The sequence below is a fragment of the Cavia porcellus genome, unplaced genomic scaffold (assembly GCF_034190915.1).
Source record: "Cavia porcellus strain 051 isolate PalLab524CR breed Dunkin Hartley unplaced genomic scaffold, mCavPor4.1 scaffold_24, whole genome shotgun sequence".
Lineage (NCBI taxonomy): Eukaryota > Metazoa > Chordata > Mammalia > Rodentia > Caviidae > Cavia > Cavia porcellus.
This window is the reverse complement of record NW_026947507.1, coordinates 9,877,079-9,905,069: the sequence shown is the minus strand read 5'-3', so window position 1 is coordinate 9,905,069 and position 27,991 is coordinate 9,877,079. Positions and strand designations below refer to the sequence as shown.

The 27,991-nt window shown below is 37.6% G+C and overlaps 1 long non-coding RNA gene across 1 annotated transcript; it reads right to left on the bottom strand.

Moving 5' to 3' along the window:
- On the bottom strand, window positions 1–27,957 carry LOC134472592 (uncharacterized). Its single transcript, XR_010042477.1, has 3 exons — window positions 27,706–27,957; window positions 27,417–27,573; window positions 1–321 (listed from the first exon to the last, which is right to left on the bottom strand). It is a non-coding gene; the product is annotated as an uncharacterized LOC134472592 (long non-coding RNA).
- Window positions 27,958–27,991: the final 34 nt, after the last annotated feature.

Genomic DNA, 27,991 nt, shown 5'->3' with positions numbered 1-27,991 from the left:
TTTAATATTCAAGTATCTATTTGACATTTCTACTAAGATACCTAAAAACATATTTCAGAAACAAGGTGTTTGAAACTTCATTTCTTACTTCCCCCCAAGTCTGCAACATTCCCTCCCCATTTCAGTTGATGGCAAGTTCCACTTCTGATTTCATTTACTTCCACCATGATTGCTCCCGTCTCCATGGCTCTTTCTGTCTTTATTCCCCTGGCCCACAGGCTCCCAGTCCTACATTATCTCTTCCACTCCTCTGTTTTTCTGTCTTCTCAAACAGGGCCAGCAACTCTCCTTTTGACACTCAGCATTAGTTCTGCTCATGACCTAGAACAGTGATGGTGAGCCTTTTAGCACTTTCAGTGTTAACCAGTGACCAAGTACAGCACGTCGGTTTGCCACCACTGACTGAAAGCTTCCTTTCTTCCATCCATATCTCTCTGGCAAATTTCTCCTTTATATTCTTATTCAAATACCACCACAATGGAGCTTACCCTGCCCAGTCTATTTAAAATTACAACTCATCCTAAACTCCCAGTTGCTCTGACCATCTTCTATTTTCCTTCTACAATACTTACCACACCTTATTATCATATAATTTACTTTTTTATCATATTTGGCATGTTTTACTTATTGGAAATAAGTTCCTCCACTAGAATGTAAGTTCCATAATGGGAGTAAATACCTGGGTCTGATATAGTTGCCACTTGTTAAATTTTTATTACGGTTGAATAATTAATATCAATAATAAATTATACTAAATTAATAACAATATTATATATTAATCCATAAAGGTATGGATTTGCCTCTGTCAGACCAAACTGTGGTTAACTAGTAATTTCTAGAGTAAAATATTATTGTTTGCCTCCTATATCAGTTAGCTTCTTCAAACAGAATTAACAAAACAAAGTCAGATTTTCATAGTATATTTCATTTTGATGGATTATATGTTTGAAGATAATTGCATATTCCATAATAATTTTAGGAGACATGTTAAGCTTTAGAAGCACATTCTTTATAAATCTCACTTGTTATATTCTCTGTCATCCGTGTAATCTTTCAAAAGTAACCTCTAAACTTGTCACATACTTTTGCTAGCTAAAATAAAACATATTTTAGCTCCTTTGAGATTAGGACAAAGCCAACATACCTTAATGTGGCATCAAAGTCCTTCATAAGCACATTTCTGCCTGTTATCTGGACTCTACTTTTGATGCAATCCTTTCACTTGAAATGTAAACTCTACCTGAAATTGTTATTATTTTTCTTGCATTTAAGTTTCTAAATATGCTTCTCCCTTTGCTTAAATCACTTCATACTAATACCTATTCAGCCATTTGATCACCTCCTAAATTTTCACTTTCCTTCTTTCCCAGAGACATCTTTAATTCAAGAACTGAACAAAGTGTCCTCTGGGTTCTCATAACTTCTCGTGCACTATTCTCTCCAACTAATTATCTAAAATAGTGCTGGAACCTGGAAGGTTTGAAATAAACACTTGCTGAATATATAAATAAATTTTCCAAAAAAAGAAAGCAGTGAATCTGAGTCTGCAAATTTCACTCTCAACAATTCTTTTCACTGCCCTATTCAGCTGGCCTAAAATGCCATTGTATGACAATGATACAAAGGCCCTTCTTTGCCCGTAACAATAATTCTCAAAATAACACATGCACTTGTTATGTCACTAGATGGTTTTATTATTGCTTTTGAAGATGTTTCAGCACATAAGTATCTTACTTTTGTAGGATTGCTGACATCTTGTAGAAATTTTTGATAAATATGCAACACAGAGATGATTTTGCTTCTATTTTACAGATCTCCTGGTCATTTATATACTACATTTATTTCTTTATGAGCTTACTTTACTTCATTTTTAGTCCTCAAATTCAATGACCAAGATAATGTAACAGCATGAGCACAGAAAATGACCTCTCCTTGAAAGAATGCCATTTCCACATAATATTTATTTCAGGGCTTGCTGAGAGATGAAACTGCTCTTCGATTCCTTCCCCTTAGTTATCAACTGACAAAGCAATTCCTGATGCTCTATTATTTTTTTTCTAAATGGCTTTTTCTTTAATTTCTATTCATGCCTTCTGATCTAATTAGTATAATTAGCCTTGGACACACAATAAGCAAAGCAAGAAACAAGAACGGCTCACAAAATTCCATTTCAATAGCCTGCTTTTGTTTCATAGACTTTATGGGTCTAAGTTTTCAGCTGTCTTCAGAGCTCATAACCTTTAATCCTAACATCAATCTCAGTGTTCTATTCAATTACAACTACTGTCTATTGAGAAGCAGTAAAGGTTTCAGAGGGTTTGTGGGAACATGGATGTTACCCCATTCATTTTCATTAGTAAAAGCAGAGACACAAATTTCACTGAAATTGCCAAGAGTGCTCCTGCTGTCTCTGGGTGATTTATTATTAGACATCATATTTCTTTTCAAAATATGGTTAAAAGAACTCAAGAAAATCATGTGATGGTTTCACCTGAAATATTATATAATTTTGCCACCTGTGCACTCACGTTGCAACTAAAATACCCATAAAACTGTCACAAGAAGCTTTGCATGGCAGGAGGAACAGGAAACAAATAACTAGGCCACAAACTAACATAGTATGTAACGTAGTTCACGACTGTGAAGGTGATCCCAGAGGGTAAAGTATGTGTGTTTTTAACTGACAGCTTGTCATACCAAAAAAAAAAAAAAAAAGACAGAGAGAGAGACAGAGATAAGAAGAGAAAAAAAGAAAATAGTTATTTTAAAATCAAGTTGTAAAAATTTTAAGCACTATATCCAAATCAAAGGGCATATTATAATTTGTAAAATCAATTAACAAAATTGTTAGACTGTGGAGCCAGACTCAATGACCCATCCCTGTCCCTGAGGGGCCTGGGCAGCTAATTGCCTAACAATATTCAAGACTTTCCACACCTGGCCCGACTTACCTTTCACGGCTCATAACCCACAATGCCAGATCAGGCCGCCAGGGCCATTTCGCAATCCACACTCAAAAAGCAAGGTGTCTGCCCAGTGTTCCCAATCTTGGCTGCGCTTTAGGATCACCTTGGGAGCTTTTAAAAATTATTTCTAGACTCAGGTCAGGCTGATTTAATCAGAATCGCTAGGCGGGAGCTTTCCAGGTGGCTCTGATGAGGAGTTTGTGCTGAGTGCCGTGCTTTCACCACCCTGAAACACTTCGTTGTCTTCTGCCAGGGAATCACTCTCACGCTTTGCTTACAGAGCTCCTTCAGTCTGCTTGACTTGGTTTCCCCAGGCTGAATTTCAACATTGCTTTCCTGATGGAATCCATATATTCTTCTACCCTTTTCTAAAATCCATTCTCGAGTGAGGTAGATCAGCTGACGACTGGTCACTCATCTGCACTGTATCCTGCTTCTGCAGAATTGCCTTCAACCATCACCTTTGGCTAACACAGTTCTATTATTATTATTATCATTAAATACTGGTGAGCGAACTCAGGATCTTTGCACTAAGCTACAATCCCAGCCTTTTAAAAGTTTTTGGTTTTGCTTTATTTCATTTTATTTTATTGCTTTAAATTTGAGGCAGGGTCTTATTAAGTCGCTACACTGCACAGGCTGGATTTGAAGTCATGGTCCTTCTACCTCAGCCTCCCGCAGTGCTGGAATTATACAGGTTTCTGCCACCACACCTGGCAAATGAATAACTTTGTCATGCTCTTCCTTTTGACAAGTCTTTCATAAATTGTAAAGGTATTTTCAAGGATGTGAGACTATCGTCTCTATAGTTTTCATGATAAATTTCCAGGAATGTTTTCTTCTAATTCTGTATTTCTAAAAGACTGACATTTCTCATAAGCAGTAGGAACTTTTTGAAGCTTGTGGACATTACAATCAATCTTCTCTTTATAATAAAGCTATTAAAAAATTTAAAGGCAAAGCGTTACCCCTTTGTGGGACAAGCAGTCTTTGCAAACATGCTTTTTCCTATTATATCTGACTGTTTCAATATTTTCAACCTACATTTCCCATATCTATTGACCTCAAGTTCAATTTGCTCTCTTGATGTTTCCTCCTTACCAACTTATTTTACCTTGCAGTATATTTAGAATAACGTGGCTCAAAATAACTCATAAATGAATATAAAAAATTTTCCAGTCAAGCATGATGGTGCATGCTTTTAATTCTAGCACTCTGAGAGGCTGAGGCAGGAAGGTCACAAGCTTGAGCCCAACATAGGCAAATTAGTGACTTAGCAAGACCCTGTCTCTAAAAAAATCAATAAAAAGGATGGAGAAAGCAGCTCAGCACTAAGGCCCTGCGTCCTGTGTTCAATCACCAGTACTACAAAACAAAAGCCACATATTCCCTTCATCTCCAATATCTGTATTAAGATTATCTCTTACTCTCTTATATTCCACTGCCACTCTAGACTGTGCCCCTAATTTATTCTACTTTGCATCATAAAGTAAGTTAAATCTCTCCCTCTGCACTGTAAGTATCTAAGAGGCCAAGGAACATGCCTTACTGATTATGGTAAAATCTACAGACATTAACATAGAAATTGGTAAAGAAATACTTATCATATCACTTGTTTGCTCCTAAGAGTGAAACAACACTCAATTTTGGTTCCAAATTTGTCATATAATAAATGGAGGCTTTATACATTTTATCGTTGGGTCTCATTTTTCTAATTATAAAAGAAATAATCAAAAGCAATATTTATCTCACAAATTGTTAAGATGCTGTTAATACTTGCTAAATAACTTTAAATGGCAAAATCCAATCTACATGTCTAACAAGTAAAGATCTAGAAAAGTCTTAGCTGTCAACCTGTCCACACTCATGCAAATACACACACACATACACACACACACGGTGAGCCTTGGGGAATGCTTGAGACTATGGTCGAAGAGAAATGAGAATCATTAAAAGTCTTCTTAGCCAGGATCACATTAGGGATCATACTCCAAGAATCATGAGTTACCACTCCAGGATTTTAAGTAGAGATGTAATAAAATCATACGTGAGATGTTTGATGTGGACTCTAATTTTTGTGTGCTGGAAAGGACTCTTACAGATCAGGACGGGGTACCACGAGGGGAAGCAAAGGGATCTTGCTTAAGAACCCACTGCACTAAAAATGGGCAAACAACCTGTTATGGTTGATGCATTGTGTCAACTTGCGTAGTTTAGAAGTTTAACTGAGAGACTCAGCAGGGAGCCAGGATTCTTACTTTGTAAATATCCTCATCCTGTGCAGAGGAGGGCAAGGAGATTTTGTTAGTGTTCCGCCTGCCCTGGAGAGGGGTGGTGGTTTGTGTACAGTAGAAGCCAGGAGAAGAAGTTTGTTTTCTTGTTTTGCTCTGGCTGCAGCCTTGCAGTGTTCCCCCACTGCCATGCCACTCTGTCTTGGAACAGCTGATTATGTACTGAAACCTCTAAAAACTGTAAGAAATAAACCTTTTCTTCCTTCATGTTGGGTGTCAGGTATTTTGTCTCAATAACAAGAGAACAGTAACCAAGACTCAACCTCAATTTAAGGTAATCTTACATAGTGGTCTGCCTGTGCTAGACTGAAAGCAATCTTTATATTAAGTGCATTGCATATGTGGTTCCATTAATTACTTTGAAAGCACCTTCACAATATAAGTATAAAGTATTTTCAAGCAAATATGTTGTCCTTTCACAATATTTACTATATCGGCATTCTTACAAAATAAAAATATAATTACAGTTGAACTTCATCTTTTAAGAAGAAAAAATGCTTGATCTTCTAAAGCTCAAAAATGAAGGATTAAAAGACACTCAAACTCTCCCTCAAAGAGACCAATACTTGCTGGCCTTCAATTTTTCCTTCTAGCAAAAAAAAAAAAAAAAAACCACCTGTATCCTGCCCCACCACTAATTATGCACTCTGAGGTGAGGGATGTAATGTGGAGAATTGTGGACATGTGAGGTGTGACATCCAGGTGAAAATGCCAGAGCCTCAAGGAATGAGAGAATCTCCTAGTCCTTAGCAGCAGCAAAGTGCATAAGGAGCAGGATAATGACAGCAAATACAATACAAGGGCAAGCACAGTGTTGCAAGAAGAACACTGAATTTAGCCAGAGAAATTGGGATCATTCACAGCATTATCATTTTCTAACTGGAGGGCTTTTAGGAGTTAAGCTGTAAACTCAAGTATTTCACTGGAAAATAAAAAACATCACCCTTGCAGTGCTGAGATAGGAAATTCGGGATTGGCAGACTGACAGGGGAAGTGAGCGTGATCTGTCAATTACAAAATCCCGGGACACGTGTGCAGTACAGTTCCCACAGCCCTGCGTGTCAGTTTTAGATAGGAGCAGGTGGACATACCGGACATCGCCACCAGCTCTGTTCCTGCACCCTTTCTTTCCCTCTCACACTGTAGAATGTACTTCCTTTACCACTTCCACTTGCTCCAAACTCCTTCTGAAGAACACGTTACTTTTCCTGTCTTTAGTAAATGTAACCTTGTTACATTTTGTGTTTGTCCTCTTCTTTGTTTAGGACAGAAAGAATATGGAAACCACATCTAGAAGAAGACTCCAGCACCCCAGCTCCTGGTAACAGCATTGGAAAGGAAATTAATGAGAGGACACATGCGGAGAATCTAGCCTGGCCTGGCACCCTGCTGTTGTCATGATGATTACAAAGGCCCCCACTGTGCCCAGGTGTGCTCAGAAACTGATGCAAATGACTTTGAAACAACTGCATTGAACATTCATTTCATAACTTCTTGTCACTTCCCAACCTTGTTCCAAATTGTGGTTCCTTTGAAGACTATCCAGGGTTATAAGTGAATTCTGGCCAAACTAAAAAGCTATAGATAGAATACCTAAATATAAGAGAAAGCAAGAAGGGGGGGGGGGTAAAGAGGAGAGGAAGAGAGGAGGAGAGGAGAAGAAAAAGAAAGAAAAGAGGATAGGGAAGAGAAAGCAAGGGAAGGGAAGGGAAGGTGATGGCAGTGGAGGGGAGGGAAGGGGAGGGAAGGGGAGGGGAGGGGGGGAGGAGAGGAGAGAAGAGGAGAGGAGAGGAGAGGAGAGGAGAGGAGAGGAGAGTGGGAGGGAAGGAGGAGAAAGAAGCAAGTGGGAGAGGAGGAAGGAGAGAGAAAGAGCAAAATAAGATTTCTTCCATTTTTCCATCTTGCCTTTTTCCTTTTCTTTTCCTCTATTTTCTTTTTACTTTATCTCTTCACTCGCCCTGTCTCTATTGTTTATCTTTTCTTCTCTCTCCCACTTTCTCTCTCCATCCCTTTCCTTCCTTATAATAAGTATTATTCAAGGTATTTGCTTTCACAAGCACTAGTTAGCAAGTTTATTAAAGCAGTTTTGAGAGGTTTTCTTCTGTGTAGATTTCTTCTTTCGCCTATTAGATTCTTATATCTTCAAAGAATTTTCTATTCCTACCTTAAAATTGTCCTAAAATCTTACATTTTCTACAGAAATCTGCTTGCTTGTGATAATTCCAAACATTCTCAAATTCCATGGGCTTGAGTTACACAGTACTTAGTCTCCACATTAAACTACACTGACAGGAAGAGCACAGGAAAATTCCTGGAATGCACTGATGTGGGGATTACATGTGAATTACCAGATACATAAACAAGCTACCTAAAAAGTAAGATTATATTCTTATGTGCCTCCTTAAAGAATCTCCCCTATGCAATGATTAACTTTTGTTTTCTCTGTAGAATATCCCTGTTAGACAGTATTCTTGCTTTAGGAATAATAAATAATGTCACTGTTACCTCCAGGGAGGAGACCACCCACCAAAGCACTGCTACCCTGTAGGTCCCTGAAGGATATAAACATTGCCGGCAGGCCAAAAATGGGAACTCCTGCATGTGGTGAACTTGGAAAGCCATGTAAGCATGAACTGGACACTGTCTCAGCCCAAGCAGGGACTTCGCCACACTACCTTCTCCCTTCTACTGAACCACAGGTGGTTTCTGCTTGGCCATCTAACAAGATAGAAGGTAGCACTAAGCATGAGAATATTCATGCTTTTCGTAAGATTATCACGCACCAGAACTTTAAAAGGTAGAAAAGAACAGGGCATAATCAGAAATATTCCAAGACACAGAGTCCTAAAAACAAAAACAAAAGACTTCACCTCTTGACTGATTGTTCTGAGATTTGAACATGGTCTTTTGATGAATTCTTATCTCTTATTACAATTTTTATGTCCCTCCCTGATGACTAGTGAAGAGAAGAACTTTTCATGCACTTATCAGCCATTTGTGTGTCTTCTTTGGAAGAATCTCTAATCAAGTTCTTTACCCATTTTTAAGTTCATTTCTGATTTGCTGGTTGAGTTGTAGATATAGTCTTGCTATCAATCTTTGCATATCACATCTTGATCCCATTGACTGACCAGTAGGTGGAAATTTATTCTAAACCACACCAAGAAAACCCTTCTCCAAAATTAATTTGGGACCCCCAAATTCAAGCCATCTCTTCCATCTGAAACTCTATTGTTTTCTCTTGAGTTTAGGAAAGTCCTAGAGAGTGAAAATAAAATTTCCACAGAGAGAAAAAGAAATGTCAAGTATTAGTTACATCTCACAAGTCAGTCTTTTCCAGAAGAAAACATTAATAGTCTTCCTATAATAACTGCTTTTCAAGTTTAGCTAGTTTTATTTGCTTCATTTTGTTTATTTAACTAAGAAACAGAAACGAAGCGCCTAGTTTAAACATCCTTGCTCCTCTTTCTCCTCTGCTCCTCTTTCCTCGTATTGCATAGCTCTTCACTCCTGGAGGAAAGAAAGGACTGGGATTTCCTAAGTAGATGTTAGGCATCATGATTGTAACAATGATATAGATGATGACAATGATGCAGCTCGCATGCTGATACTCACCAATGATGTTAGTTTAAATAATACATCAGTGAAACTGGCACAATTTGTCTTCTACGTTTACTCTTTGTGTACCCAGGAGAGCAGTGGTCACCGATGGTCCCTTGCTATGCCTGTGTCAGCAGATAGAGGACAGCATTGTGTGTGACTGTGTCTTACACAGCTCTCCCCAAAAGCACTCGCATTCTAACTTCTGAAGTTTTACATCCTCATTGGGGGTATACCCGGTTGTTTGGTAGTCTTTTTGAGTATTAGCCATGTATCTGCTAGAGCTAGTTAATATAATAAAGGTTAAAGTTTTAATATGTTAATTACACTACTCAGCATAAGAAAGACAAAGTTCTCTAACGGTGGGTAAGATATTCTCTAAGATATTAAGAGCCTGTCCATGCAGGTTTTTAAACAGGCTTGCCAGATCACCATCCAATGGAAAACTTCCAGAATAGAGATGCATGGTGGGGTGCCTATTAAATAGCCTGTAAAACCTCTCTTTTCTAATTTTAGTTAAGGATTAAATATTGCCATTATGCAAAGGAATGATATCATTAGAAACTATCTCAAAATCTACCTCTGACATTATGCCAGAGGGTAAGAATAACTTTGCCTAAGTCTAGGATCTCTCTCACCCAAGCAATGTGTGCTACACTCAGTCAGAAATTATCTTTTATGATAATCTTATTTGTATCATTATAAGTATTATAAGCTCAGTAACAAAATTCAAGCAGACTTATAATGCTTGACATCAATTAGGGGTAAAAGAATTTGTTAAGTATTTGAACACGTTCTTTGTAACAACAAATACATTCATTGTTCTATATGTTGGTATCTTCTACAATACATACAATGGAATTGTAGTAGTTTATAATCTTAAAAAAAAATTTTTTTTTTTTGAACAAAGGTCTCACTGTAGTTCTAATTGGACTTGAACTCACAATGTAGCCCAGGGCTTGCCTTAAGCTCTCAGTGACCCTCCGGCCTCAGGAGTGCTGGGATTACAGGTGTGGGCCACCATGCAGGACCATATTCTCAATTTATACTTACTTCAGTCTAAGAGACTGGTAACAATACATAGCTATTTGGGATAACAAGATAAATTTTATACTGGTTAATTCTGTATTCTCCTTTTACTATCCTTGATTTATTTTTATATTACTCAGGATCCCGTAGCACAGGAAAGAATATTCAAGGAACAGAAAATGAATTTATTCGCTAATTGGTTTGAGGAACTAAAAAGAATGTTGAAGGAACTCACAAAATTAAAAGAAAAACAAAAACTTGGAAATTAAAGTTCAGTACTACTAGGAACTTTCCCCTTATTTATCTGCCTCATATTTCCGCTTGGCTTTGAAATGTAAGTTGACTTGCTTCAATAGTAGGAAAGGTGAACGCTGGAAAATCATAATTTACAGTCCTCAAGCTTAGCGACCCAGGAAAAAGTGTTTCATTTTTTAAGCCTCCAAATGTCCAAAAAAAGCCCTGATTGGCCCCAGTTGGCCCACATGCTCACTGTGCAGGCCAATTACTGAGTCACTGGGATACAGTGCTATTACTGAATAAGCTATTTTGTTTTAGAAAGCAAAAGTTTCTGAGAGAAGAACTGAAAAGAGATGCATATTGTGCTGTCCATATAAGAGCAGTGCATTAGAGCAGTTTAAAAACTATCATTTTAGTCCCCTCAGTGCTGTTCAAAACATAATCATTTTATGCAAAGGCCTGATCCAGTGACTTTTATAGAAATACTTCCTCCAATATACTAATATTGTGTCTGCCATTTGGTTATAGAATCCTGTGGTTATCTGTCTTGTCACAATGAATGTAGATTATCTACATTCTTTCCAAGAAATGAATATTGTTGGAAACTTGAAATAGTGCGTGAGGGGTTATATGACTCCTCATCACTCTCTGCTGTTAGACAGAACTGAAATGGAAGCCTTCTTGTGCAGCGCCATGGAATATCACATACAACTCCACCAACACTCCTCCAGCAGAGGCTCATTACATTCATGCTCAAACAGTTCATGCCCGATACCTTGCGGCTGATACTTAGATTTAATGCAAAGCCGCGTTTGGGCTGAATATTGCTTGGTATTTTCTATTTCTTTTTCTAGTTAATGCTGCAATATAAAGTATAGTATTCTGACTTGACAATCTCTCAACATCAGGAACAGTATGTACGTCTTTTGTGCTAAAATAATGCATCTTGCCTTCTAGCCATAACATTCTACATTGTTTTCTTCTATCTCTGAATGCCTGCCATGACCTCTTTCAGTGCTGTTCTCCATTCTTTCCTGCTCTTTGGGGCTGCCAATTCTCCACTGCCTTATGAGAAACTTGACCTGCAATGCCTGGTTCGTATTACGGATGTCTAGGCCACCCCAGCATCTAATCCCCGATAGTTCATCTTTGCCTTTCGTGACCTTGTAGCTGAACTTTTCCCCTGCAGCATCCCTGACCAGAACTAAATTCTTGACAAACTCATAAAGCAATTGATTTTTTGTTTCCTTGGTTTTGTCAGTTTTCTCCTGGAAATAAGAAATCTTATATACGTATGCGTATTCCACTTAACAAAGTCTAGCCGCTTGGAGACTGAATTTTAACACTTGTTACAGCATAACTTTTACATTTTGTGGTTTTAATCTCCTTGTGTTGCCTTCTACTAACAGATATTTTAAATTTCAAGTACTGTGATTCAAATTCCTTAGAGAAGAAGAAATATATCAATAGCTGTTTACTTGTAAGTCTACACGTGCCAAGTGGAGAATGACAGTAATCTCTTTAAGGACTCGGAAGAAAAAAGGAAATAATTAGATTTGTTTTGTTGTGTCATGTAAAACAAAATGAAAATGCTGCTTTCATAAGAAATGAAAGCAACAATGTTTTAATTTATAAGGGAGATAGCAATTATTCTAAAATAAAACATTTCCCCCAGAACAAATGTTAACATTTTTTTCTTTAATAACTTTCTTAGCCTACAAAAAAGTTACGTCCTAGGTGCCATATGGGCTTGGCTTTATAATGTCATTGTTTTTTGCGGCTCTGTAAAACTACAAAGAAAACAAAACAGTAAATTGTATTGACCAGGATTTCATGCTTAAGCCTGCGTTTTATTGTACCATTATCCCAGAACAAATTGAGGCACAATATTTTAATAGTCCAGACACAATATTATGGAACATATGAAAGGATGTCAAAAGTCACTCTATAGTTTTGGCAAAGCAGATCAATATTATATTTTGTAAGTTTAGTGGAAGAAGTACTTTTATCATGGTTATGTTCTTCAAAATAAGATTTATTTATAAAATGCATAAAATGAATACTATTTATTTTAAATCTATTGCTTTTAATAAAAGGTTTAGTACTTGGAGTTGTTAAGTTTAAAGAAGAGGAGGTTCATACTCACACTTAAACATATACAAGACCTGTTGGAAATGAACTCTCCATTTTAACAACAATTCTGTTAAATCATTCATTATTTAACAGGTGACATCCTTTCAAGCACTTCCCATTCATTTCCTACAATTATAACAAGCTGAAGTAACTGTGTTAATATCAAATATAATAGACTTCAGAACAAGTGACGCTACCAGGGATTAAATAAAATAAACATTGTATAATCATAAATGGGTTAATACATCAATATAAGGAAACAAGCCTAAACGAATGTCAACTAATTTCAAAGCTTCAAAATGTATAAAGCAAAAACTGGCACAGGTGTTTTCAACATACCTCTCAGGAATTAACAGAATAGACAGAAATTACTAAGGGTATAGATTTCAACCATAGTGTCTACTAACTTGGCCTGCCTGTTTCAGACAAGTTTCACTTAACATCAAAATACACATTTTGCCCAGGCCTGGTGGCACACATCTATAATCCTAGCGCCTAGAAGCCTGAAGCAGAAAGACTGCCTCAAGTTCAAGGACATACTGATACATAATGAGTTCAAGGCCAACCTGAACTCTAGCAACGCCCCATCTCAGAGCAAATAAATAAAAGAAACAACATACACATTTTTTTTCAAGTGCACATGGACCACTCACTAAAATAGACTGGTAGAGTCTCTTTTTCGTTAACATTGTTTGGAATTTAACAGTAAATTTTCAATGTTAATGAAAAAGCATAGGGGCTGGGGATTTAGCTCAGCAGCATAAGCACCTGCCTTGCAAGCAGGCAGTCGTGAGTTCGATCCCTGGTACCGATAAAAATGAAAAAGACAAAAAAAAAAAAAAAAAAAAAGAAAAAGCATGTGTTTGTTGGATTATCTTTGGATGCTGATTAGTTCTACTAATCTTACTTTTTACTACTTCATTTCTAGTAGTATACACTAAGGAAACCAAGTCTCAGGTTTGAGTTTGTTAATCCTATAAATATCTACCAGCAAATATCAATCAGTAGATGCTCTACAAGAATGTCATGCAAAAAGTTTTATTCCGAGGCAGATACAATGACATTTCACTGATAGGGCAATAGCATTCTTAATTATACTGGCTTACATAGTCATTATCCAGAGAAAGCAAAATTAAAGGGATACCTAGACTTGAGGACCTAAGGGGTGACTTTGACCTGATGGGAATATGGATCCTAAGAAATTCTTTTAGGAGTTGTGTGTGGTGGCATAATCATAGCTATGTGGGAGATTGAGGCAGGAAATCATAAGTTTAAGGCTAGCCTGAGCAACTTAATGAGAACTTGCCTAAAAATAAAATAAAAGGGCTGAGAATGGAGCTCAACAGGAGAGTACTTGCCTAAAAACACATGAAGCCCTGGATTTAATCATTAGCACTGAAAAACAAAAAACTAAGAGCAAGAAATTCTTATTTCACATTTATTCAAGGGCATGAGAGCTTGTAAAATCTCTTTTAACTACCGTATATTGCACTGTTCATTTCACCAATGAAATTTTCCCTATATTCTCTGTGCCTATTCATAATTCTTGTGGTTTAGATTTACATATTAACATTAGAAATCCTGCTACATCTCTCAAGTATTATATATTAAAAAGAAACTGTTCAAATGCTAATCAGCCACCTCTAAGAGGTAAAGTCAAATTATACCAATTATAAATTATATTATCTTATTAAACAACACCATTTAAATAAATATGCTAAAACATTTTAAATCAAATTACTAAAAATTATCTTGTGATTGAATTGGGTGAGGGATGTAGAGGCTTATATCAATAAATTTAGAAAGCTGTAGGAAAATCCAAAATCTTGTGAGTTTTGTGAAACTGACAATGGGGAAAGAAAATTAACTTCTTTCTGACATTTCCTTCTACCTCTTTTAATAACTAGTCTCTCACTACCATTCTAGTTTTCCTGAGAACAAAGAGCAAGTTGGCCATCTGTAGGTAGTAAAACTTACCTTTTTTTAATATCATTAAAATGCTAAATCTGGTAAGTGTAATAATAATTTTTAAATCAACATTTGTTTGACAGAATAATTTAAATTATCTTAATTTTAGAAGTGCAATAAAAATATTCTCATTATATCACATGTGAAAAAATCTTGCTAACAAAAGACATATTCTTAGCTGCAATTGGGTTCATCAATGTTTTCTTACTTAAATCATGAACAGTTACATCATTAGATAGCATTCATCTGTCTGAGGCATTTAAGAACTGCTCATCTCCCACATCTCAATTTTAACACCTACCTCTTTGTTCTTCCTTTTGTATATGCCAAGTTTAGCTCATCATTCAACTTTCAGAGATTTTTCTATTTATAATACTTGACAAACTTTTTCAAGAATTTCCTCCAGGGGTACAGATATAATTTTTCTATGAAGGTTTCTGCTTAATCTTTAAAATACATTTGGATTAAAAAGTAATAAGAACCGTGGGAGCAATAAAACCCAAAATGTGTAATAGTCATTGTACAAAAGAGAGGAAAAGAAAGTGCTCTAAACTATATAACTGCATGTATATTTAAGTGTATAAGATAGAAAATGATATCACTGAGTTTTATTGGATCATTGAACAGAACTGTTTGCAGTATCATTGTTGGAATGTCCACTTTACAAGCTTTAATTTTGTGACCTGAACAATTATTTCTAAGATGACAATATGTAATCCATTAACTAGTGATTTCCTACTGTTTATTTTTTTTTCTGTAAATCTGTATAACTTGTATCCTTTCTCTGCTTTTTTTTCTCCTTAAATAAAATTTAAAAAAAATACATGTGGATTTCATATATTAATATGCAAAAATGAATCAGTCATTTTTGATACAAGTGTTAATTAAAACTTCATTTAATCACCTTTGTTATGTATCTTCCCAAACCTTTAGTTTCTCTCTGTGTACGCACTCACTTGGAATCAGAAACTTAAGAGGCAACACCTAGAAACGACACTTAGAAGTCATGATGAAGGGTGAAGAAAATGTACTGTGAGCTTACTGCTTTTAACAAGTGGTCTTACGGGCTGTATCACTCTCTTTTAGAGCGTCGAGCTCAGTAAGAAACAGAATCTCACAAGTGAACATTTTCTACATCAGTGCATTTTCTGCATCTCTATGGGAGAACTGCTGCACTCAAGGATCTCTGGGGTCTGTCTTGTTCCCAAACAGTCAAACTGCAAGAATCTCTCCCAGGCTTATCCTTGGGGCGACCCTGGAAGCATGAGGACTGTGTATGCATTAAATAACCCACTGAGAAAGAATGACTGTTCAAGGCAGCTTGGTACTGCTCTTTTCAGGTAAGTTGCTTTCTCGGATGTTGGAACAAGAAAGAACTGGACAATACAGGATGACAAAAGCTGCAGGAGATGATGCAGAAGTGGTCACTGTCCTTGGGAAGAACACTGAGTGCCTAGAGGTAAGAAGCAGGACACAGACTTTGATTTTCTTTTACAATTTGTACCATGTACATATATTACATCTTTTATAAAAAATATTCATAACAATTTTGAGACATCAGAAAAAATTAAATGTCTCTTAGCCTCATTGATTATAATTTTATTCTTACTCAGAAAGCTCTGGTGAAGTTCAAACTCTCACTACACAAAGCTCCAGTGCCTGACACTGCTTCCCAGCTGCGTATTTGTTTGCCCAATCTTTGCATGTGAAATGAGAGAAGTTCCAAGATGTGAAGGCCAACATGAAGCTGCTACATCACATGCACTCTGCCTTGTTGAAGGAGAGAGAAAATGTCTTTCCTCAGATGGGTAGAAACAATCTTTAGGAACTATAGATGTCTAAGACCTATCATGACCAATGTTATATTTATTGCTCATTTGCATCTAAATGGAAACCAGCACTAATTTACCTTTTAATTTATTTAAATTTATTATAGAATTATGCAAATAAGCAAAAGGAGCATCCAATGAGAAATGAATCAATCTAAGCTATTTTTGTTAATACACAGCATTGTTTCTTTTTCTTTGTTTCTTTCTTGCTTTTTTGAGTTTTTCTGTGTTGTTTTGTTTTGTTTTTTCCAATAGAGATGAGGTCATAGTTCTGTAAATTCTTGAAGGATCAAAGTGAGTTCTAGTGCTTCCCGACACAAACTTGTAGGAACCCACTTTCTGGACCCCCTTTTGTACCTCTCAGACAACAGCTTTCTTTCACTTAATAAATTCTTCCTACTCTTAACCTCTGTTGCTCCTAGAATTCAATTTGATTTTAGAGAACACAAACTCAGCATCTTAGACATTTAGCAGGTTGAGAATTTCACTGCCCTATATCATTTGGAGGTGTTCCACCCATATAATTAGATGGAGGTAAAGGTTTACTTTTGTTTTATAGATCCTGGATTGTGACTCACTTCGGTAATCAACATTTTTATGAGGCTATGTCTTTGCCCATTGTTTAGAATTGATTGTGTTTTGTCTCATACAATTTTATTAAAATGATAATAAATTTCAGTTGAAAACATGGGAAGGTTATAAGGTTATAATGTTCCTTTAATGGGACATTTTATTCCAGTTTCGTATATGTTGCATTTGGACTTAGTTGCTGAATTTACTAGTGTTCCTTGTTTTACGTGTTTGACTTGTTTGACTGCTGTGGTTTCTCATCTTGGGTGGCAGCTCTAGAAAACATAATATTAGAGCATCTCCTTATGGGCTTTGCTATAAAATGGTCTATCTATGAAATACAGTTCATATTTACAAAATATACATGCCTATTAATAAACTATAGAAATCCTTCCATCAGTTAAAAGATCTTAGGTTGGTGGCTGTTCTTGAGGTTTGGAGGACCGGTTTCACTGAGACAGACTGCCTCTGACCCGCCTCTACGCTCTAGAGGAAATGCTGGGCCTGTTCTACTTTGGCTTCCTCTCTAGTCTGATCTTCCACTGGTGAGGAGGCAATCTTAGCTCTTGGGATTCCCCACTCTTGCATTTCCAGGCTGAAAATGACCACTCAGGTATAAATCATCTCAACAGCTCACTGTGAGCATGAGAAGAGACTTCCTTCCTCCACCCTTCTAATTTTTCCTACTTGTTGTACTTTCCTCTTATGGAGGCATGTAAGATTAGAGAGGAAAAAAACTGAAAGTGCTCCAATCTTTTCCTCTTATCCAATAATCAAGTCCCTGGGTCAAATGAGACATTGGAATTTGCCCATCTAGGAGAACACACATAAAATGATTAGCGTTCTGGGCAAGTCTCCCTCAGGAGACTGAACCTGAGACACAGTGGAAAGAATTGACATCAGAAGGAACCATTTCCAAAGTACCACACTTACGGGAGCACAAGCCTCAGGGAGCCTAAGGGAGGATCTCCAACCTTTCCTCTTCTTTTCCTAGGTCTAGTTATGATTTATGTGCATAGGAGAACACACTTTGTTAACAAGTTGTGGACTTTGAAACCTTTCCTGTAAACTTATAAAGCACTAGATAATGATTTTGTTCAGGTTTTTACCTATCTCTTATAGAATTCTGATGAATAGTGGTTACTCTGCCAGCTAGTTAAATGTTCTTAGAGCAGTTGCCACTCTCAAAGCAGAGGACAGATTTCACTAGCATCTTCTGATGAATCTCTACTGAAGCCAATAGCCTATGGAATGGTCACCATACAGGTAGACTCCCTTTTGGAGACTGATTTCTGGTTTCATGGACTAAGAGACACTGAGAATAACTGAGGTGTCATGGCCAGGATTGCTCTCTGGTGGATTCCCAAAGCTTCCTTATTGGAAATTGGCTTCTAATCACAGAAAAATCTCCACTTACTGATCATATTTTCTGCCTTTCCTAATATGTTAGAAATCCCAACTTTTCTTCAATTTGTTGGGAGTTAACTTTAAAACTACCTTGTTCTCAGACTGCCCCTTCCTCTCATCAAAATAAAAACACAACTCGAATTCTAGGCCTCAATCCATTTAAAATGCTACGTGGGTGTCTTTTTCTCATTAATAATTTGCTCTTTGATAGATACATAGATGTCTTACTGAAAGATGTCACATCACTGACTAAACTCCAACAGACTCTTCAATAGCTAATGTTAGCTCAGCTTAAAGAAAAGGAAAACTCCATATTCCACCCTAGTTAATACTGGTAAAGTCTCTTCCCTCATCATCTCCTTCCCTAGGACCAATTTGGGAGGAGCCAAGCCCCATGATCTTGTATACTCTATCAGCTATCAACATAGCAGGGCTGAGCTCCTGGATACACCACACCAGGCTCCAGTCTTGAGACCCAGAGACTGCAAGGTTAGAGGATACCATGCAACACATTGAGGCCTTAACTAACGATACTCAGTGGAACTTACATGACACCACAACTGGTATCTATCTATCTATCTCTCCTGAATGAAGAAGCAAAATTAATGAGGCAAACAATCCTCCAAAATTAGATGACATTAGACATTCTAATAGCAGCACAAGTGGGTACTTGTGCAATTATAAAGGCTAAATGTTGTGTATATTCCTGATCCTTCTCCTAATGTCTCAGTAGCTGTTCAAGATATTAGATGACAGGTTAATGCCATGTCAGATTCTAAAGTCCCTGGACCTTCTCCTTATCCTCTTTATGGAAAGGTATTTTTGGCAATTCTTGGGAAAAAAAAAAAAAAAACTTTATTGGCTGTATTTATAACTATCCTGTTGATTTTATTTGGCCCATGTGTATTTCTTTCTGTGGCCTTTCTCTTCCAGACTTAAAGTCATACATCTACCAAGACGAGAACACCTGACACCAATTGAGGGTCTTTAGATAGACTCTCTGTGGAGTATCTTTGACCACCAATCACATCTATGACCCTCTTCAGCTACAAGTAGCCAGATCTGTCTTTCCCCCTGGCCCCTTCATGGCAGTAAGGGCTACTTATTCATAGAGGCTATTATCATAGTTAGATAAGTTACATAGACATATTGTAGGCAGTCAGACAGAGGCGGGTCCTTTAGAGGTCAATGCAAAAGACAACTGTGACTGGAGGTATATTCACTGGAGACCAGGCTTCAAGAAAAAGAGTAATTACTCAGCCATATAGGTCCCCTAGGGAGGAACAGTGGTGATTGATCATCTAAGTAGGCATCAATCACCTTGGAGTGGAGGATCAAACCTCCTTAACCAACCCCTTCCCAGAATGTCCTTCTCTGCCTGTGTACAATTGCTACTTGACTTGTGACTTGTTTCCTCCACTTAATCCCCATTCAATCAATACTACTCAAGTAACTATACTTGTTGTATATTTACTGGTTGACCATAGTTTTATCCCACCTCTCACCTATCCTATGATTTTCCACTGGATCAATATTACCTAAGTGACTATATTTGTAATCTTCTTGATTATTCTAGTTCTGTCCCATGTCATGTTAAGCCCACCTCACCTTATGATTTTGCTCAACAAAACACCTTAATTGGGATTGGTGGGCAATCCACTTTCTGGAACCTCTTCTGTCCCTCTCAGACAAGATTTCTTTCTCTCAATAAATTCTTCCTATTCAAAAGAAAAACCCACAAACTTAATTTCAAAATAACACTGACTTAAATATTAGGAGAAAATTAGGGAAGCACCTTCTCAATACACAAACACATATATATGTATTGTATCCCAAGGAAACAAGAATAATCAAACTGCAGACAGTCCCTGTTGTATATCACATTATGTGATCAGTTTGTGTAGGGCTGCTGGGATTCACACACTTACTCACATCAGATGTACAGCACAAAGCTAATGAAGTCTTTTATGATGATCTTGGATATGAGTAATACATCTTACGGCTCTGTTAACCCCACTATGTGGTTTTGGGTTTTATGGACTTGGTAAATTTGGCCACCCAGAGACATGAATGATAACAAAAGATAGTCACATTTAGGCTGTGTTCCTGGGTCGGTATTGGAATTTAGATTCACTAATGTTACCTTTATGTATCTCATGAATCCCCTAGATTTTGTTCTAATGAAGTTCTGGTTCAGCAGGCCTACAGCAGAAGCTGAGAGTCTGTATTTCTAACAATGTGCAGCTGATATGGTTGAGCTTTGGGTGCCACTTTGCACAGCCAGCCTTTACATTCCTGAAGATATATGGCTGCCTAGCCTTTCATACACTTTTAATTTCAAACATGAAATTTTGAAAATCTGAATAAATGCAACCATGTTGTTTATTCAAAAAATAAAACTTACAAAACAATCACAATAAGGTTTTGATGAAGTCAGCATATTGTGTAGGCGTTCAGCAACTAAGTACAAACCACAGGTACTAATGGAGCACCCTTTAGGAACCTTGACTTAAAAAGCTTTTTTATCATGCTCACCATGAAAATTACTTGTTCTGCCCCTTACTGGGTATAACTCTTCATGGAATAACTTGAAGCTTTACTGCAAATGGCTTTACAGAATTCCCATAACAAAATATTTTTTTCTTTTTTTAGATGCATTGCTTCTAAAAGGCAAAAGTAGGACAAAGTGAACCCAAGCATGACCTGTGTGATGATTTTATGAAAATATTAAAAATAGATCCCTTTGCATAGACAGAGGTGAAAAGTACTCCCTCTGCATGGATGGTGCTTTACCCAAAGCGAAAGGGAGAGCTTCTTTGCAGGTGTACCTCATGCATGGCTTAAAGTATGGAGCTAATGTTGGATTTGTGAAGGACACAGTTGATCACCACTGGGGTAGTCTATCTAAAGCTCCCAGCCCATCCTCCCAAAGGGGCCCAGACCAGCAAGGAAATTCCATAGAAGGTACATAGTAAATTAGAGAAAACAGTTTATACAAAATCCTCTTTTTTCTATTTATTAAAATTTTCATAGTGGCAAGATAGTCCTGGGAGCTTGGGAAAACAAAAGATTTGAAGAACTGGGAAGTTTCATCATAATTTTGTCTTGGAATGTGCTCGTTGGTCTCTGTGTCTGATAAAGTGTTTGCTTTGTGTTATAACCTGAACTATGTCGCTTCACCAAAAATCTAATTCCTAGTACCTCAGAATGTGACTGTGATTTTTGCCACAAGATTTTTTTAAAAAAAGAATTATGTTAAAAGGAGGTGCTTAGGGTGAATCCTAATCCATTCTGATGTCTTTATTACAAGAAGCAATGTGGACATAGATACACACAAAAGGAAGACTCTGTGAAAATAAACTGAGTAGACAGCTATCTACAAGACAATAAGGCTATGAAAAAGAATCAACATCTTGATCTCAGACTTCTAACTTCCAGAAGGATGAAAAATGTATTTCTGTTATTCAAGCCAAAATCTACCTGCAGTGTTTTACTATGGCAATGCTACCAGACGAAACGCCTTATGTCCGCTAGACCTCGGTAATATTGAGGGAAAGCCAGAGGTGAGGCCAGAGGTGTGCACAATAATCATACCACACCATGTCCTGCATTCTCTTCCAGCCCCCCCCCACTTTCCCATCCAAAGTCCACACAAATTAAACAGCAACAGATTTAAGGGAAAAGCTGCAAACAGAAATGGTCCTTGAAGTTTGCTCCTTTAACTTACGATGCTCATCTTCTGAACGAAAGCCAGAAGATGAGGACTCACGGACTCTAGTCATGGGGTGGGCTAAAGAATAATGTTTCGTTGAATACAAAGCACTATATTGAAACCTGTGCCACACAGACTGTTAAAATAGAAAAAATACTGGAAAATAGAGCCCAAAATTCCTTTTTCAACCTCTGGTTTAGAAGAAACTTTGATATGTAAGGAGTGACTATTTCTCCTTGATCAATCTTGGATGTTTGAAGGGAGGGCAACGTTCATTATTCACTTTTTATTCCACAGCCATTTAAGTTCATTGCTGCCAAGGAGATGAGAGACTAGCTCAATGATTTCTAATTAAAAATACAGAAAAAGCTAAACTGACTTCATAAAGATGTCATGGCAATGTGTACGTTAGTAAATCACAGTAACTCTCTGGATCTCAGCAAATCAGCATGATTTATCTCTTCTCGAATTTTTATGTCAGGGTATGAGTTCCCTGCATACTTCAAAGGTCTACTTGATTGTAATTTCAGTTTTTTGTATTTTTTTTTACCAAATAACACTTGTAAAGTAATGCATGCTCTTCCTCAACAACCAGAGAGCAAACTTCAACTAATTATTTAAAGTATAGTAGCCTCTGATGCTGTTTTGACAGCCCTCATTCCAGAGCCCCCACTCGGCCAAGCTTCAGTTTCTCCTTCTCTAAATACTTTCCTCCCATTTCCTTTGTGAAAAGAGTTGACCAATGGCATGGAACCACACCTGTCTCTTCCTGACTCACCCTATCCCTCAGCTACTGAAAAGCCTTGAGAAAATTCATAAGTCATCAAGCACTGAATTAAAACTCTCAATAGGGAAAAACGGGTTTCGTTATAAGCAAGCCAGAAGACAGATTTGTCCTCCATTATCTATGCAATGCCAGATGCCTGTACTGTCTTAGACTCGTCACTAGATTCAGTGATGCCTGTGTCTTCATCGAAGCTGCCTATTTTCACACAAGTTGAAAATAAATACCATCTAGGCCTTGGTTAGATAATTTATTTGCTTTAGTTCACTGTTTAGTCACCTCTTTCACCGTTAGCCTCAATCTACACCCACTCTTGTTACCCACTGTTAGAATGAACCATTAGTTATTTCTTCATTGGGTCCAGCCTATGTATTGATAGACAGGGTTTCTATTATGCTATTCTTGAAACTTACATGTGTATTTGAATTATATGGATATTTCATTAAAATTTAGATTCTATTTCAGTATGTCTGGAGTTCAGCCTGAAATTCTGCATTCCTGACAAATTCTTATATAATGCTAATGTTACAGATCTCAGGTCACACACTGGTTAAAATAATCTATTGTCACCCTTTGTAGTGTTTGGAGTCTTCAACTAAAAACTCTGGAGGTTAAACCATACTAGCTATACACAAAATGGCCAAATTAGTTTGTCAAAGTAATTACTGAATGCTTACCACAAAGTTCCTAGTAAAACATTTTCATCTTAGCTGGAGTAATGGTTGATACATTGTGTCAACCTGAGAATTTTGGAAGTTTAAGCCACTCAGCAGGGAGCCCAGGGTCCTTACTTTGTAAACATCCTGAGCCTGTGCAAAAGGAGGGCCAGGAGATAGTGTGATTGCTATGCTCACCCTAGGAGAGTGGTAGCCTGCTTACAACACAAGGGAGGAAAAGATCCTTGCCCTTCCCTCTTTGCTCTTGCTTTTGCTGTCTGCAGCCACCTTGAACAGTTGCCCCTATTCCATGCCATCCTGTCTTGGAGCCAGCTGAATACTGACTGAAACCTCCACAAATGGTGAGCTAAATAAAATAAACCTTGCTTCCTTAATTTTGGGTGTCAAGTATTTTGTCTCAGCAATGGGGGAAAAGTAACTAAGATAGCTGGGTAGATATTTTCTAAACCATCTGGAACTTCATGATCTTAAAGACTTCTTTCCAAGATTTCCAAAGGCTTTCAATAGCTCATCAAAGCATTTAATATCCCTTCTATGGTTTTGCATACCAGGTTTTAATACAAGAATCATAATTCTCCACAGATGAGGTTCAAGCCAAAACAGTCTTTTTGGTGTACTCAAGCTGTTATTCATTCCACAAAAAACCTTTTATATGCTAGTCACCATTCTGTGTGCTATTTACTACTGACAATTGGAACACAGGCAAGGTTCACCTCCCATCAGGATAAGACATGACCAAGAAGAAAAAAAAATAAAAGTAAGTAAATAACTTCAGGTAGTGAAAAGTAAATGATGAAAACAAAACAGCATAATTAGAGGGTGATTAAAATGTACTTCAGAGGAGGTAATTACGGAAATCCTTTCTATTGTGACTCCATAGAGTGAGTTAGAAATGATGACAAGTCAGCCATGAAGAAACTGGAAACCACATTCCAGTGGTCTAATTTTCATGATTTACTGTGTAAACTTCCTTTTGAATGTTCTGTATTCAGTGTTCTAAGGCTATGCTGATTACTGTTGATTGCCAATGTGACCAGATTACAAAACTCCCAGAGACATGATTAGATTGTGAGGACATTAACTGTATCCATTTGTTAAACCATTGATGAATTTATAGCTGAATGGGCTATTAGGAGTGGGGCTTACTTAGAGGAATTGAGTCATGACAGTGCGACCTTGGAGACTGTATTTGGTCACTGGTCCCTTCCTTTCTGGCTCTTTCCAAAATGCTTTGCTTTCTGGCCACCGTGAGTTGAGCAGCTTTGTTCCACCACATTCCCTCACCACCCATTTATACCCTGAAGCCAGCTGGCCATGGACTGAAACCTCTGGAATCATGAGCTACAATAAACCACAGCTCCATTGTGACTGTCAAGTATTTTGTTCAAGATACCAGAAACTGACCAATAGAGTGGGTCTCGTAGAATGTGTCAGGAGATGTCACTTTGTAAATCCAATGGGTGTTCAATTATCTCTTCACTTATCCACATTCTTAGCTCTTTACAAAACAAAGAAGCAAAGATTAAGACTGACATATGGTGGCTGGATTGTTGAAGACAAAACCCAGCATGTAAGAGTAGCTTGCTATAAGCAGCAGAAAACTGTACAAGGACTATTTTTATCAGGCTTCCTGGTAGAGAGGAAAAATTCACTTTGATAAGCACTTACTGAGCACTTGCAATATATGGAGGAGGCATGGAACATAGAGATGAATTTGATGTGGATTTTGTCGTCAAGGAAAATACAAAGAAACTATAAAGTAAAATAAGAAAATGAGAAATAAGAGATGTGATGGGAAAAATCACTCTGAAGAAAGGGTGATCAATTTCACTGAAGAAAAACTGTTGATATTCCAGGAAGAAGTTAGTATTTGCCCTAAGCAGTGAAACATGAAACATGAGGCTTCATATTCATAGACAGAATTAAAGGCCACACAGCAAGAGGAGACCAGTTCACAAGCGAGTGGAAGAAAGAAAAGAGGCCTAAGACTGAGTTCTGAAACTGAATTCTGAGACTGAAGACTGAGTTCTGAGTTCTTTGAAAATGAGAACACATATGAAATGGAAATTTCAACCATATCAAATAATCCAGTGAGATAAGGAGTGAAGACTTACTTTTAGATTTCACCTTGTATAGGTAATTGGTGACCTCAAAAAGCTGTTTCAGTGGAAAATAAAAGGATTTGTTGAAATGGGCTGAAGAGAAAAGTATAAGAATTAAAGCCTGGCATGGTGGATGAGGCTTTCTCAAAACTTAACACTGCTGTGAATCTTGGAGATGCTACTAAAAGACAGTTTCTGATTCTTCAGGATAGGATCTAAGAGACTGTACTCTTAAGATCTAAAGTGTTGGTGAATCATAGTTTTAGTATTAAAAGAAGAGCATCTTTCAGGAATTTTCTGTAACAAGGAGCAGTAAAAGGAAGTGAGGGAACATAGTCGCCGAAGGAGAATGCAGAGTCCCGGAAATTAATTCTGAGATTCATACCATGAAGTATGCTTGTACATCAAAGGGAGAAGTGAATCAGAAATAAATAAATAAATCAAAATGGAGGAGAAAGGGGGAAATGCTTTGAGCAACGACCCTGAGTAGTCAAGAAAAAACAGCACCAGGTGGTACATGGAAGGAAACACAGACAGCTCATCTGTGTTATCAGGAAGCAACGTCCAGTTCACGGGTTCAGATGAAGATGAATGGGATAGTGGAGGGTGTACAGGTTGTCTTCCGATTGTTTTTATTTCTCAGTGTAAAAGGATATTTATATGATAGGAATAGGGAAAAAATGTATACAGTGTGAGGAAAGAAGGGGCAGGAAGTAATTGTGAAAAGTAAATTGGTAAGGGAAGTTTCCCTCTACTTAATCAAACCCTACTGGCTCCTTTCATAACATGTATTTTCTCCTTTTCTCTCTCTGTCTCTCTCTCTCTCTCTCACAGATTCAACTAAAGGCCTTCTTCATACTAAGCATCCACTCAACTATGCCCCCTGCCATAGCAATGTTTTTAACACTTGGCTGTAGTTGTAAAAATAAAATAACTAATTTAATCTGTGCACACATGCTCAAATCATTAAAATTGCTTCACTATAATATAGATAAATAACTCGTAGCAAAATAACATGGGTTACCATATTTAAATGTTCTGAAAAGATAAAGAAAATAATGCTCTGGTGTGAGGGTATTAAATTAGGGAAAAAAGCCCCTCCACAAACAGGCTCATGCCCCCTAGGGGGCGATACTGCCCTCGTTGATAATTACTGCTTCACAGGCCCAAAGGTCCAGAGACTTGCCATTGTAATCCCATGGGAAATTCCCTAGCACAGCTGCACAGTTTGCTCGAGTGCTGGGACACCAGTTCAGAGGAGGTAGAGTGATTGTTAACCAGCCTGGCAGATTTATTGGCAGAATAAATGGACAAAAATATGAAGCCAAGAGGTTTAAAATCCTCTTCAAAATCCTAAAAGAACTTTCAAAAGAAAAATTTTTTATTTGTTGTCTGGTGTTTTATTTTTAAATAATGCTTAAAATTCACTAAGCAGTAAAAACCTGAATAGAAACAAAGCTATTTAGAGACTCTATTGATCTCCTCCTTTTTTGTGTGGGAATAATCATCAGTTTCATATAATACCAGTTAATATGGTATAGGAATTGTACTGCCTTCCTAAATTTAACAGAAATAACTGTTTCTGAAAACACATTTGACCTGAAAGGTTTCAGAAAAAGGATTATGATGTACACATGTAAGGGTACAGATAAAATATTAAGCAATGTAAGCTAAAGTATACCAGATAGGAAATGAGAAAATGAACAATCAAGAAAAAAATTGAAAAAAATCCAGGTAGGGTGATGCACACCTGTAATCTCAGCACCCAGCAGACCGAGGCAGAAGGACTGCCGCAAATTCAAGGCCAACCTGGGCTACATAACAATTCCTTGTTTCAAAAATCCACAGTGTCCCAAGCTCCTTTCCTCTGGGGTAGCGGCAGACACAGTCTTTCAGACCTGCTCTTCTCCTGTTTCTGCTGCATGGCCCCCTATTCCTCACTTGCCTACTTTGCCTTTACTGCACTTGTAGTGCAGACAAGGCAAATTTGACTTTACCCTGCCCCTTTTATACCCGCACTGCGGCAGCACTGGAGCTATTAGTAGCATCTAGAGTGAAGAGTGTAACACACATATAATAGAACCACGAGAATATGTTAGACATAGGCCAACCTGATCTGGGGCGTGGAAGTTCAGATGGAGGCAATCCTGTGTGGAGGTCCTGCTAAGGGCCTGGCAGGGGTGCAAGCCACTGGGAGGAAGGCAAGGATCCCTAAGGCAGAGCGGGAGGCTGCGGCCAGGTCACCTTCAGAGAGAGACGCGTGGATTTCTGCTAAAGGAAACAGGCAGCCGTTCGAGGAAATGGCAACGCTCTGCTTTCTTTTAATAACATCACATTTGTACTTTTTCATGCTCTCAGTGGCATGTGTTAAAGTTCACCACTTAATTGCATCCAACTTACCCCTTTTCCTTTATTTTTAGCACTTCCGTGTCCTGTTTAAGAAATCTCTCGCGACTCCTAGTTTAAGAAGATATTCTCCGGGGCTGGGGATTTAGCTCAGCGGCATAAGTACCTGCCTTGCAAGCAGGCAGTTGTGAGTTCGATCCCCGGTACCGATAAAAATGAAAAAAAAAAAGAAGAAAAAAGAAAAAAAGAAGATATTCTCCGGGTTTCCTCTTACAGTAGTGATATATTTAACCTTTTATAAGGAGATCTAAAATTCACCTGGAGCATCTTTTTTGTGTAC